Genomic DNA, 13,623 nt, shown 5'->3' with positions numbered 1-13,623 from the left:
GTGCACAGTTATGAGTAATTGCACCAGAGTTAGCTAGCAGCTAATTTGCAACTGTTCTCCCTGGTCAGATAAACAAAAAACAACAACAACAACAAAAAAATATATCAACAACAAAAAATAAAATATAACTTTTCAACTTTTAAAAACATACTTTTACGTTATTGAAAGACTGCAGTAATTCTTCTACCACTGCTCCTTTCATAAGAGGGGGAAAAAAAACTTTGTTGCAAAGTCATTCTGGCATACTCTAACAAAATGACCCATTTGTACAATCCCCTAATATCACCCAGCTCCCCCAGAGAATACATAAAAGCCCTTGAGTTTTCTTGCCTTAAAAACAGGCAATGTCTCTTAAATTCTATGACGTTCCAACTATTCAATGGCCAGCCAGGAGCTGCTCTGTGTATGCTGGCTGCTTTGAAAGTCCAACACTGATACACAGCAAGGTGTAGCTGAATGCCAGTTACTAAATCTAAATTTTAATAGGTTTGACTCCTGGCCTGTTTTGACTAATGGTATCCACACAAAGAATATGGAATACAACAAACCTAACCATTATTTACAGAAAAGGAGCCCTGACTTGGCAGTCTAAGTGTGTGTGTGTGTGTGTGTGTTTGTGTGTGTGTGTGTGTGTGTGTGTGTGTGTGTGTGCGTGTGTGTGTGTGTGTGTGTAGAAAAGCCACAGTTCTTGGTTGTGTTTGTATGTGTTTTGTAGGAGTCTGCTGCTGATTAAATCCGGTCCGGCTTCGCTAAAAGGTCACAACAGAATCTGCGCCGGAACACAGCGCTGATGGTAAACAACACACAGCATACATGCACACACAAACACACCGGCTAGTGTCTTTGTAAGGTCTCTAAAGCTGAAAAGCCTATAATAGCAAACTCATACGGTGGGCATGGTAATGATTCTGTGTGTGTGTGTGTGTGTGTGTGTGTGTGTCTGTGGCTATATCTACTCAGTGTAAGTTCTCAGCAGGACACTGCTTAGTACCTACCAACATCATCTTTACCAGACTTGAGCTCTGAACTGATGAAATACTGAGACTGCTGATGAAACACTTGTTGTTTTCCAACCTCTGCTGATCAAACTATACAGCAAGAAATCTGTAAGACAGGCATATTTCAATTTATGAAATATATTTATTGTTCAATTTTTTTTTACTTGACTGCACTAAATCTAGGCTGTTTTTCATGATTTTTTTTTATACTAAAGTAATCTGTCCACCATCTCTTTAACAGATACAGAGACACTAATAGATTGTTTTACATCCTTTTTCTTGACCAATTTCTTCAAAACAACTACCTTACTTAAAAGAGGAATAGGTAATGTCGGGTATATCTTGGTTTGTTTGTTTTAATTGTTTTGTGCTTTTTTTGGTCTGTTTTTGACTCAAAGAATATCATTGTAGTCTGATATTCATTTAAGGGAAGACACCCTAGGTAAATGAATTTTTAACTTACAGATACCACCATGCAACTCTCCCAGTTAATTACTTACAATAAGACGTAAGTATGTGTTACATTACAAGTTTTTTTTAATATTATGTTTAAATATGCAAATGATGTATTAGGTAATATAATATGTACGTATGTATCATACATTTCCAGAGCAAGAATCCAAAGAGTTTGGTGTATGTAAGTACTACTGAAGTGGAGATTGTTAGCTCAGAGTGTGAGAAAAAAAAGAATTTTGAGAAAACAGCCTTTAAAGATATGCACTGTAAAACTCCATATATGTTTTTATAATCACATATGTGCTTTTTGCATAAAATACAGAACAGAACTCTGAACTAAAATTAACACGTAAATGTGCATTTTGGCCATTTTCTTTTCACTGGTCTGAAAGAAAATATGTTATTGAAGCAAAATCACCCAAAATTTACCAGGGAATATAAATTGTGTTTTCACCTGGGGTGTTCAAGCTCAATGCTTTAGGTTGCTTTTATCAGTCTACTTATAGTTTACAAGTAATTTAGTTGACCAAGGAGCTTTCCAAACCAATCAAAAATGAAGCTCATCTTGGAAACCAAGGATTAACATCCGGGGTGAAATGATTAATGAAGCAAGCCTTCCTGCCTGTTTAACATTAGCTAATGGTGCATGACGCTGCCTAAATGTCAAAGCGTATGTATTTTCTCAATGTTTTAAAATGTGCATTTTGTGGAGTTCTTCTCTGCTAAAATACTACTTCAAATATAGAAAAGGCTTGATGCTGGGTTTGCTATAGTTTGCCCAACAAGTAAATAACTTTGCTGTTAGCCTATTTTATTGTTTACTTCTAAATGTATTATTAAAACGTATGGCTGACTAAGCAAGTCAAATGTGTTGACTTTCTCAACAAGAGTACGACACAATTTATATGTCTCGCTCTCGGCAGCCAGCCAACATAATGCATGCAAGTCTCGTTCGGGCAGAGGGGCATTTGACGCAGTGCTAAAGTGCAGCAGAAGGAGAGAAGCTTATTGTGGCTGTACTCTTTCAAAAATATCTCCTCAATCTGGACTGAATTTACAGTAGTATACAGTTTACAGTGGTTATAAGGCATGACGCATGATGGTGGCAGCATCCTGGGCAACAACATGTACAGCAACTTTCTGAATCTGCCTCTCCATCCCCCTCCAGTAGTTCGCTAGTATTGGATCAAGTAGACAGTAGCTAAATAATTTAGCACTGCGTCTCACTCCTACTCTTAATCGGGCACAAAATCTCTCTCTCTCCCTCTCTCTCTCTCTCACTCTTTCTTTCTCTCTCTCTCTCTCTCTCTCTCTCTCACAAACACTCACACACACACATCAGGTCAAATGCATGGCTTCTGACATGAAGCATAACTGTAGACTTAATCTCTCATGTAAACTAACTGCCTGGAGACAAGATCGACAAAGACAAACAAACAAAAAAAAAAAAACACGTGTGAGATAAAGAAAAGAGTGAGACAGAGGTAGAAAGACACACAGTAGTATGTAACATGTTTCTGCTGTACAGCTTGCTCACTTCAGACAATACGCACTAGAGCATTAACGGGCCATGTATAATGAGACACAAGATTTGCTAAGAAAAACAGCACAAAGGAGAACAATTCACAAATGCATACACATACACATGGGCGTGCATGTCCAGAGGATAAACAAAGTATTTTTTGTACACCTTTGCTTTTTTGTCTCTTTAATTTATCTGGCAGGTTTGTGCCCGTGTGCATTCAGCCCCAAAAGGAGAGCTGTCAGTCCTGGATGCCAATCATACTGGCAGTAATGATGCACTGCCTCACACATGTTCTGCACACGCACACGCACACGCACACACGCACGCACGCACACACACACACGCACACACACACACACACACACACACACACACACACACACACATACACACACAGAGTGAAACAACAGTGCTGAAAACATACAGGAGGACAACTTGTGAGGGAATTGTAAGAGATGATAAAGGTGCTGAAAAACAATGGAGAGCAGGGCATCTGCAAAGAGAGAATACTTATTCTGTAGTGCATGTTTTAGGAGCTGTAGTTTTGTAGGGGGCATGTTCTGGAAGTATATCAGGAGCAATGACATTATTAAAGAAATAAAGGGCGGGAGATTGAAAACTAGCCACTAGACATACCATTGTTTATCTCAGTTTGGGATTTTCATTTTGCATTATGCTACATCATTATATAAAACTGCATGAGAGTATGCATTTATCACCCTTTTTTTTTTGTAAGTGTAATAATGCTTCTACTGTTGAGTTTCATTAGTGCCGCTGTTACATTATTTAACAGAAGCTGTAATACCACCAATATCAGTAACCCGTTTTTTCATCTCTCTCTGAAGAGTTGTTTAAACTAGCGCCAACACCAAAAACACTGCTCAAACTAACATTTTTGCCACAGGTATTCTTTGTTTTAAAAAACGGCACGTCCTAAACTTGTTCTGTCTCCCGATTAACAAGAATCAGCTTGTGTAGTCAAAGGAGTGAGCTCATAAGCCATATGGTTGGTGTGGCATCATATCTATTTTTCTTTTCTTTTTTTTTTAATTTGGAAATATTTCCAAAGTACTTTTAAACTGTTTTAAGCACTTTTCTATCAAATAAAAATATGCATAATGTCCAACAAGTTGCATAAGTTAGGTTTAGGAAAATAAAAAGTTGGGCATTGTCGTGTTAACCGTTCAATGTAAAAAAAAAGTTACATTTAGAAAGTTATGTACTTAATGTGAAGTTAAATAAATAATGTAAAGGTATGTAGGTTAAGTTTAGGGAAATGAAACTTTAAATATCTCAAAGTTCACTTGGATTTCCAAAGGACATAAACACTGGTCTCCTTGGGGGAAAGTCCTGTGATTGTTTGACCCATCCACCTTCCCAATCTCTTCACAGTGCATTGGTCATGTGATCGTAGCCTTTCCAGTTACTAGGGTTGTATACAAATTATGGGCTCATGATTACATGGGTTACATACAAATTCTGGTGTATTAGTTTTAGTAGGTAAAGTATATGGACGCACAGATCTTTGTTTACTTTTTGAATTGTTATCGTCAGTGTCTTTTAAGCCCATGTGTGCTGGGCACAATTATGTGCATTACACTTAAATAAACAAATCAATAAATCATTCAATCAATGTACAAACAGCGTGTGACAACAGCGAAATGCTTTGATTTAAAATCATCTCTTACAGACTGGTACAGATGGGTTTATAATGTAAAACACATTCAGAAAATATAAGTTTAATAAATAGTAGCTTCATATGGAGAGAAAGAATGGCAAAATAGAACCTATTGGGCCTGATTAGTTGATGTGAGAAACAAAGTGGTAAAAATAGCAGTATTGGAAAAAAGCTGTATCAGTTTATACATTCTGCTGAATTTACTATGAGAACAGGTAGACACGAAAACAGTGTAGACTTTGCATTACCAGCAAATTGCAATTTAACACGGCAAACAGAAACCACGAAAACAGAAAAACAAAACAAAAAAAAGAACAAAAAAAAAGCCTGACCTCATCAAACAGAGGGAATTAGAAATAAAAGACCTGTCACTAAAAATAATAGACTGTCTGAAATAAAAGGTCTGGTTCACTCTTCGGGTTGAGGTAAACAGCCGCTCCTTGAGAGCTCACAGTAATAATTATTGTCTGTATTAAGACAAAATGATGCCAGTAAACTACAAAGTTGTTAAAAACACTTCTAAGGAGCAATTCATGCACAGAGCTATTTAAATACCTTATGTTAGACCTTCAGATGACTCCCACACATCAGTGTTATGGCTCCCTGCTTTACCTGAGCCACACACACAAACATGTCCACTACATAAGCACTCCAAACAGTCCAGGACCATTAAAAACATTTATTTTCTACCCCACTGAGCATAGAGGGCACTAAAATGAATCACATCTAAGGCGTGTGTGCTTGTGTGTGTGAATAAAATGCAGAAAGGGTCTGCAGATACCCTGCTTTATCCATCTGACTTTCTGTTACTCACTCAATGAATGTCATGACCTCTACTGAACTGTGGTCTAAATTTCTCTCTAGTTCCACGCTTTCTGCTTTTCCTGTTCTTGTCTCATTGTATCAATTTCTAATTACTCTTTGAAAGTCTATTTTACTTTACTCCTTCTTTCCCTATGAAATTATTTCAAGACGCTCCATGTCCTTTCTGTATTTCTTGTAATGCAACATCACTAAGGCAAGCTAAGAACTGCATACCATGGCTAAATAAAGAAAAAAAGGTGAAACGGATATAAATTCCTTTAAAAAAAAAAAAAAAAACAACATTATCTTTCAGAGCATCTGCAAATGGAGAGAAGATACAAAGAGAGCTAACGACTGGAGGAAAAAATAATGCAAGGACGGGAAACGAAAAAAAAAACAGAAACAGATAGGGAGGAAAATAAATGGTGAGGGGAGAGAGAAAATAGGAGACAGGAAGAGGATGACACATGAAGTGTGAGGCAGAACTGACTCATGCACTGATGACCACACAGGAAGAGGTTATGGAGGGCATGATAGGCGGTTAGTTTATCAGCAAGCCTGTGCTTCAATCCAACAGTCGTGCTGCCAGCCAGAGAGCCAATCAGTCTGTTAATTTATTGAGTTAGCAAATCAGTATAAAATCAGTAAGTTAATGTCAGGCAGTCAATCAAAGAATCAGTTAATGATTTCAACAGGCAGTCAAGTGCTTAGTTAGCCTGTCAATCAGCTGAGTTGCTCAACCAAGTAATTACTCAACTAAGTATTTTAAAAGCAGACCTGCAATGCAGCAGGAGCAGAGACGAAAGGCACTGACACATTCCAATCCTCACCATTGTTAGAGCCTTTTTATTCTGCATATATATGCAGAATCTGTATGTGACAGGAAGAGATTTTTGGTATGGGAAGTGTTCCAGTGTCAATTTTAGTCCATTTGTAGTCCGAGTACTATTGACCAATCACGTTTGAACAGCAGGTAAACGGTCCATGTGGAGAGACGGAAAGCATTGGCCAAAATGCAACCACAGAAGCGACAAGTTAGCAACTGACGACAAGTTAACTTTACTGTGGTTAAATAGGTCATTCTGATAGGTAGAGAAGTCAGGAACAAATATCTATAAGAATGAACTACTTACTTTATAAATGTAATTAAATGTGGAATAGGTCATTCTGTCAGGTACAAATATCTATAAGAATAGACCACATCCAGATATCTGCTTCAAGAGATTAGCCTAAAAGACCTTCCCACAGAAGCGGAAGTCCCGTCATGGTTATCCGCTGGCTACACCAGATCAGCACTAAAAACCGGCCCTTCACCCCAAGAGGCTTTATTGTTGTCAGACCAAAAGCCGATGGGCTCTGAGAATGACCTGGCTGCATTTGAACATCACTGAACATGCCCCAGTTTGGCATCCTAACACATTTACATTGACACTTTTAACACAGAAAAAAATAACCAAAAAAAACCTCATACACCACTGTGAAAGAAGTCACTTTAAAATGAAGGGATTTCTTGTAGTGGTGAGAGAGATGGTGTGATTGTGGCAGCCGGTCACCAAGACTAGGCTGGTTAAATCACTTCTGAAAATTCAAGTCACTTTGAATGGGAGTGTTTGACCTCTCAGTTCAAACTGTGTGATCTACACTTGAGAGAAACCACCACTGGTATCAAGAAAATCTCTCTTTTTCCCTCTTGTGCCATTTAAATTCCTTGCATTTTTTCTTCTGCTGACTGTATAAAGAAAATACAAAAGATGAAATGCTCTGTCATCTCCAACACACGGGAGAGGAAACTGACATTTACTATATCAACATTTCCTAGAGAGCCATCTGAAAAGTTCAGAAGATATTGTTTCATGTCATGATCATTATATGTTACACTCTCCCATGATAGGGCACAACAAGGGGAGGGGAGATTAACGCTGCCCCCCCCCCCAGACGAGGGTGTTTGTAAAAATGAACTGTGACATAACACAATAAGAACTGGAGACCTTCTTATTGTAATACGGCTGCCATTAGCGTTGAAAACCACTGCCCACGGGGTACCTTTAAGTGCCTTGTAGTTACTGGATGGGGATGGCCATGATTTCCCCAGCCAGCCAGAGGTTTGATCTGCGAACCTTCCTCATGAAAAGCTGACAGTGTTTGTTCAATCCACAATCCTTTGCTCTGAACAGCCCAAACAGAGGTCTATTGTAAGTGAATGGGTCCTGGCTTTGGCCATTACGCGCCTATACAGTTTCCTCCAATTCTCCTATTGAAAGGAGGATTACTGGAAATTGGCTTCGTATAACAAGGAACAAAGACTTATCTCTCAGCTGCTCTCTCTTTCACACACACACACACACACACACACACACACACACACACACACACACACACAGAAATACATTGCCCTTTGTAAAAACCAACAAAAACATATATTACATCAATTTCTGGTAATCATAGTGTCTCTATGACGACTTTCTGTGTTGAGTTAAACTAAAAACACTTTAAACACGTGCACACACAGTCATATGCACATGTACAAAGGGAGCTCAGGAGGGCAGAACAAATGAGAGGGGGAAAAAAAAGCAACATTACTCAGAATCTGGATGCGTTTTGTGTTTTTTTTACAGAAATAAATGGGAAGGATTACATTTTAAGCAGAGGGGAAGAAGGTAACCCAGAGGTCAAAGGAAGAGCCATAGTGGTAGAAGAATAAACTGTTTTACATATTGTATGACAGGGATCTGAGGAATCAGAGAAGGAAAGCAAATGAAGCAGAAGAAAAGAGGAAATGAGAGATGTATGGAGACGGAAGACGTTCAAGAGCGAGAGGGGAAATGAAGATGACAGAGAGCGGTGATGAAGATGAACAAGTGAGACAAGGACCAGAATAAGCAACGTAGTTCTTTCCACACTAACAATCACAATACAAATATGCTTTTTGCCCCAATTTGTTTGTTTGCTAGTAGACCACACACACATACACCCACACCCACACCCACACACACACACACACACACACACACACACACTGGAGGCAACAAAGTGAAAGGGATGAAAAGAGCAGTTAATATGCTCTGATGTAAGCACATATACCATCACAAATTTGGATAGTGTGTCTGTTTGAGTCAGTTTGCCTGTCAGAGCTATTGTTTCCATCTCTCACCTCCATTGAATCAAATCAACATATTTGTCAGCCCATAATCTGCGATTCCCAGAAATATCATGACTTGTGGGTGGAGGGGTTTGGGGTGGGGATTTGTCAGCTTATCTGCCTAATAACAATTACTTGAAATAAATGCATTTTTCCTCTGCCATTGTCCATGCGTCTCCCCTTCCGTCACCCTCTGCTGATTTTATTTTATTTTTTATCTTTCACCCATTAGCGCCAGCGGTTGTGTCTCCTCCCGTGATGCTTATAGAATACCTAAAGATGTGTCTGCCTTTTTTTTATGCCTTACAGATTACAGTTTCTCTCTAAACCTCCCAGGCACATGGTGTGACATTTTAAATCTTCTGTCATTTCCTTTCCCTCAGGCGCCTGTCTAAGTCTTTTGTGTTTGTTGGTTTGGGGTGTCTGCGAGTTTCATCAAGTTAACTTTTTTAGATGGTTTAAATGCCAGTTATAAGAAGATATAAGAGTTACAGTAATGCTGAGATAAAATGTGAAAATGGTATAAATGCAATATTCTTTGGGTGTGGGTTGCTAGGTTAAACTCTGACATTTATCACATTATAATACAAATCAATCAAGTCCACAAACAAAGTCTGTGGGAGGTATCAAGATTTGCATTTTAAAAATTCATCCGGAACCACAAATTCAAATTAATTGATAAAATCGATTTAAGCCCACCCCTAAAATGCAACATAACTTGGCTAGTTAATTGTATTATGCAAATGTCACTGTCACCATGAACATAATACCAAACTCGAACCTATATGGAAAAAAGGACAGAATAGTTGAATATTTGTAGTCAACAGCCAAATCTGATTGCAGATTGCTGATTTTTTCTTCACTATTGGAATTTTTTAAAGGTTTTTACTGGTTATTTCCAGTAAAGTTTCTGTAAAGTCTGAACAAGACAGTTGTTGTGGAGGAAGGGAAGGGCATCGCTCATTCACCTTTCCCAGTGAAACATATGGGAGAATATTCTGACAAACACTTCATGGAGTGACCAAACTACACCCACAGCAGCGATCCCAGTCGCTCGAATCATCAACAATCTAGTGAGCATAATATGTACTTGCATTTATCAGTCACAGAGTTCGGAGTAGAATACCATGGGTAAATGTTTATTCACTCTGCGTGACCTCTCCTTCTTTCCCCTTTATTTATCTTTTCCCTGTCTTTGCAGATATCATTTCTCTGAGGAAGCACAGTGCTCCAATTGGGTTATGGGGCATCAGTGCAGTTTGATTTTGTTATAAAGGCATCCCAATAAAAACTGGGGATGGACACACAGGGCAAGGGGGCAGTCCTGCCGTAAAAAACAATAGTGAGTCAATGCAAGCACTCAGGGAGCATGTGGTCACAATAGTATTCCCCACAATAAAGCCAAGAGATGAGGGGGATGGAGAGAGGAGAGGAAGGTAAATCAAAAACAAAATGGGAGGAAAACGGGGCTAAGAAGGAAAAGAAAGATGAAAAATTGCCTGGGCAAGTAACAAGTAGAGAAAGAGAGGGAGAAATAAAAAAAAAATGCATCACAGAAAGAAACAAAGACACAAAAGGAACAGCAGTTTTTTAACAAATAAAGATATGGACAAGACAGAGAAAGACAGAAATTAAAAGAGCACAATATGGTGACAGAGTACTGACATACAGCTGATATTGTTGTTACAGGTTGGAGATTTTACAATTTATGCTGGTAACACTGTGTGCGGCAAAACATGATTATGCGGCAAACAGGTTTAAGAAATCATGTCAAAACTGAGTTGATGCTAGTTTTCGCCAGTGGCTCCTGGGCAAATACGATATTAATGTGTGACAGTTTAAGACTTCAACGTCTTTTCCTCGCTCCAAGCTCCAGATCAGTCCACACCATACTAGCATTTCAAACATTGTTACCAATGCACATGGTCTTCATGCTTGTTGTATTGAGGGCTGATTAACGTAATACACGGTGTGAAGTGTGTCTATAGCCTCAGTGTTGTCACATACTGAATGTTTGCTTTGGCACCAACAACTGTATGAACCACTATGATCCCCAAACTAACTAACAAACAAAATTGTGCCTCAACTTTTCCTTTCTTAGTAGCCAAAAGCATGTAATAAAGGGAGTGCATGACTATAGTAAAATGCAGGGCAAAACTAATTTCTCTGTAATTTAGTTTCTTCAAGGATTTACATTTGTTGGGGGGATTTTATGAAAGCTTACAGCAGTCAACATCAGGTAAAAATTTAATAAAAAAAAAGTGCATCACAGGATTTAAAAAAGTAATTCAAGTTCCTTGAGGGGCTAGGCAGAAAAATCCATGCATGGTAGGAAAGTAAGAGTGGCCTTTCTGTCTCATACAGCAAAATCCTGGATACCCTTGAGCAAGCCATGTTTCTACTGCACAAGGCTGTCGCTGTGGATACACATTTACTGGATTAGTAGACTTCAAACCCAGAGAAGGTCGTGGTATTAAATGCACCGTCTAGGGATGGATACCAAGAGTCGGTATTAGTTGGTACCGGTACGTGATTGGGTCGGTACTTAAGTACAGATAAGCTACAAATGGCGCTGCTATTGGTAATGTTCATTATATACTATAAACTTGGTAACGTTCATTAATTCTAACTTGATTCTAACATATCTGGCAACCTGCCCCTCATGATGATAAAGCTCATGTTTATTGTTGTGCCGTGGCTCGCTGCTCTGCTCGTAGTAGTGTTAGTAAAGCAGACAAACGAGGGAAGATGACACAAGAAAAACAGCACAATGTCAAAGGGCTGCTGCCAAGTTTGTCCTGAAAGACAGCTCTTCAGATTCAGACTTCAGTGGAGTGAAGTTAGTTTAGGTTTGCTTGATAAGTGCTGATCAGTATGCTGAGCATAAAGTTTAAGCTGCCCTAAGCTGCTTACCGATAAGCAGTACCGGTATCTGTAACAATAAAATACAAACGATACCCATTCCTAGCTCCATCCTTCAAAATCAAAGTCCTTCAAAATAAAAGCATAATGGGTCCCACTTTGGCTTATTTAATTATAAAAATACAAAATATCATTATAAATGTACTTTAACTCCCTTATAACTGTATTCTATTAAATGTCCTTATAACGGCAGTGCATTCAACTTCATTATATGACAGTAGATACTTTAACTTTATTTTAAAAGCAGTTCACTCAATATTTTTTTATTTATTTTTTAGTTAGCATTAGTTTAAATGACATTGAAAAATATTTTGATATATAGTGTATCGCGATATAGCCTTAAAATATTGAGATAATAATTTAGAAGCCATATCGCACATCCCTAATTGGTATCATAGTTTTTTTAAATGATACCCAGTTCTAACACTTTTGAAAGCACCGAAAGCATAGTCAATATTCTCTGTCTGTGCCCTTAGTAAAAGGAAGGACCAATTGGAAAACTAATGTGGATCTTAAAAAAAAAAAGAGGACATATATGGAGCCCTGGAGATGTGTTGGTTGCAGCAGAGAGCTATTCTCTTGAATCTGAAAGAATACAAAGCCATTATGAGAGCTCCTTCATCTCACCAAAACATGGCTAATTCATCACAATGTAGGGAACAAGTTTCCATCAAGTCTTTCCTGCCTTAATATCTGTACTTCAGCTCACTCCTCTGCTACTCTGAATAAAGTAAAAAAACAACTTTTATCGACTTGAGTGCTTACAAAAATTCAAGGCCCTGTATGTTTGGGGTCGCACCTTCACCGTGGTTGAGTCTGCAAAGTGTTCATTTGCCTGCATTAAGTATTCAGCTTCAGACATTTATGTTTTGTGTATTTATGTATGCATGTATTTATGTTATGTGAGCAAAGCATTCAGGCATAAAGAGTTTTATAGAATTTTGCATTCAGCTTGCTGATTTTGGGAGCATGGGTCAACTGTGGGTGGTCTCAGGGTTTAATTAAGCACTGCAGAGAAAAAGGAAAAAAAGAAGCACAGCTTGATATGCAGCCACATCCTTTTTAATCCATCTTACATCAAATTAGAGAGAAAAATATACTCAAGGACTTCAGTCAAGGATGTCAGTGTTTCGATGAGGCTGTGTGTGTGCGAGTGTGTGTGTGTATGAAGAACTGAAAGGGTGTGTTTAAAAGGTTTTTGATCAATTAAGGGATATCATTAGCATATGACCCCCTTAAAGTGTACAACAGAGAGATGGAGACAAGATAGAGAGACTAATAGGAGTTTGTTAAAACGGCACAGTTTTGACGTGAGCATTACCTCAAAGCTGCAGTAAATTGACACACAATAAGGTTTGAGTTTAATTAGAGGGCTAAACTTTGTACCCATCTAATCCTCACCATCCAGCCACTTATCTCTATGAATAACCAGATAGCAGAGTCAATTTTCACTCTTACCTTAAGTTAGGTTTTTGTTAGTAAAAATATTGTAAGTCCTGTCACTACTTTGCAAGCTTTGCACCAGCCATGGTCATTGTTAGGATTTAATCATTAGGGATCCCAAGATTCCGCCACTTAAGATTCCGCTGTTCATTATAGAAGCTCAGTTTGCTTTTACTCGCCTCTACAGCAGCTACTCCTCTCACTCATTAATCTGATCTGATCAGCTCTGCTAGGATCAACTGATGAATTTTCCACCCCGCAACTCAAATTCCATAAACCGTGCTGAGGGAAAAAGAAGTAAAGAAGAGTTTGACCTGTGCTGCATTTATGGACCCACAAAAATACCAGAATTTAGAGGGGACACAGAATGATACAAGGGTACACCCTTGAGTGAGCTTGTTAGATAAAAAAGGGGACATGACAAATGTTAGGGGAAACATCAGACTTCGAGATCTGTCTCACAGATTAGGTATATCGTTTGCCCTATCATCCCTTGCTTACAATGCCACAGGTATCCAAACGTAAGACTGTTTCACATATTAGAGGCTTACCCTGTAAAAATATTTTTCATCACAAAAGCAAACACAATACTAATTCTATCACTTTTCATTTTAAACAATCATCCTTGCCTAACTGCTGGGGAGCACTGTCTAATAAT

At 38.5% G+C, this 13,623-nt stretch overlaps 1 protein-coding gene across 2 annotated transcripts in view; it reads right to left on the bottom strand.

Moving 5' to 3' along the window:
- Positions 1-13,623, bottom strand: part of tusc3 (tumor suppressor candidate 3) — an 83,033-nt gene that overhangs the window by 54,293 nt on the left and 15,117 nt on the right. The window lies entirely within an intron of this gene.

This window comes from Plectropomus leopardus, chromosome 4, assembly GCF_008729295.1.
Source record: "Plectropomus leopardus isolate mb chromosome 4, YSFRI_Pleo_2.0, whole genome shotgun sequence".
NCBI classification, from domain to species: Eukaryota; Metazoa; Chordata; class Actinopteri; order Perciformes; family Serranidae; genus Plectropomus; species Plectropomus leopardus.
Note: the sequence above shows the minus strand (reverse complement) of the source record. Positions and strands in the feature narration are given on the sequence as shown.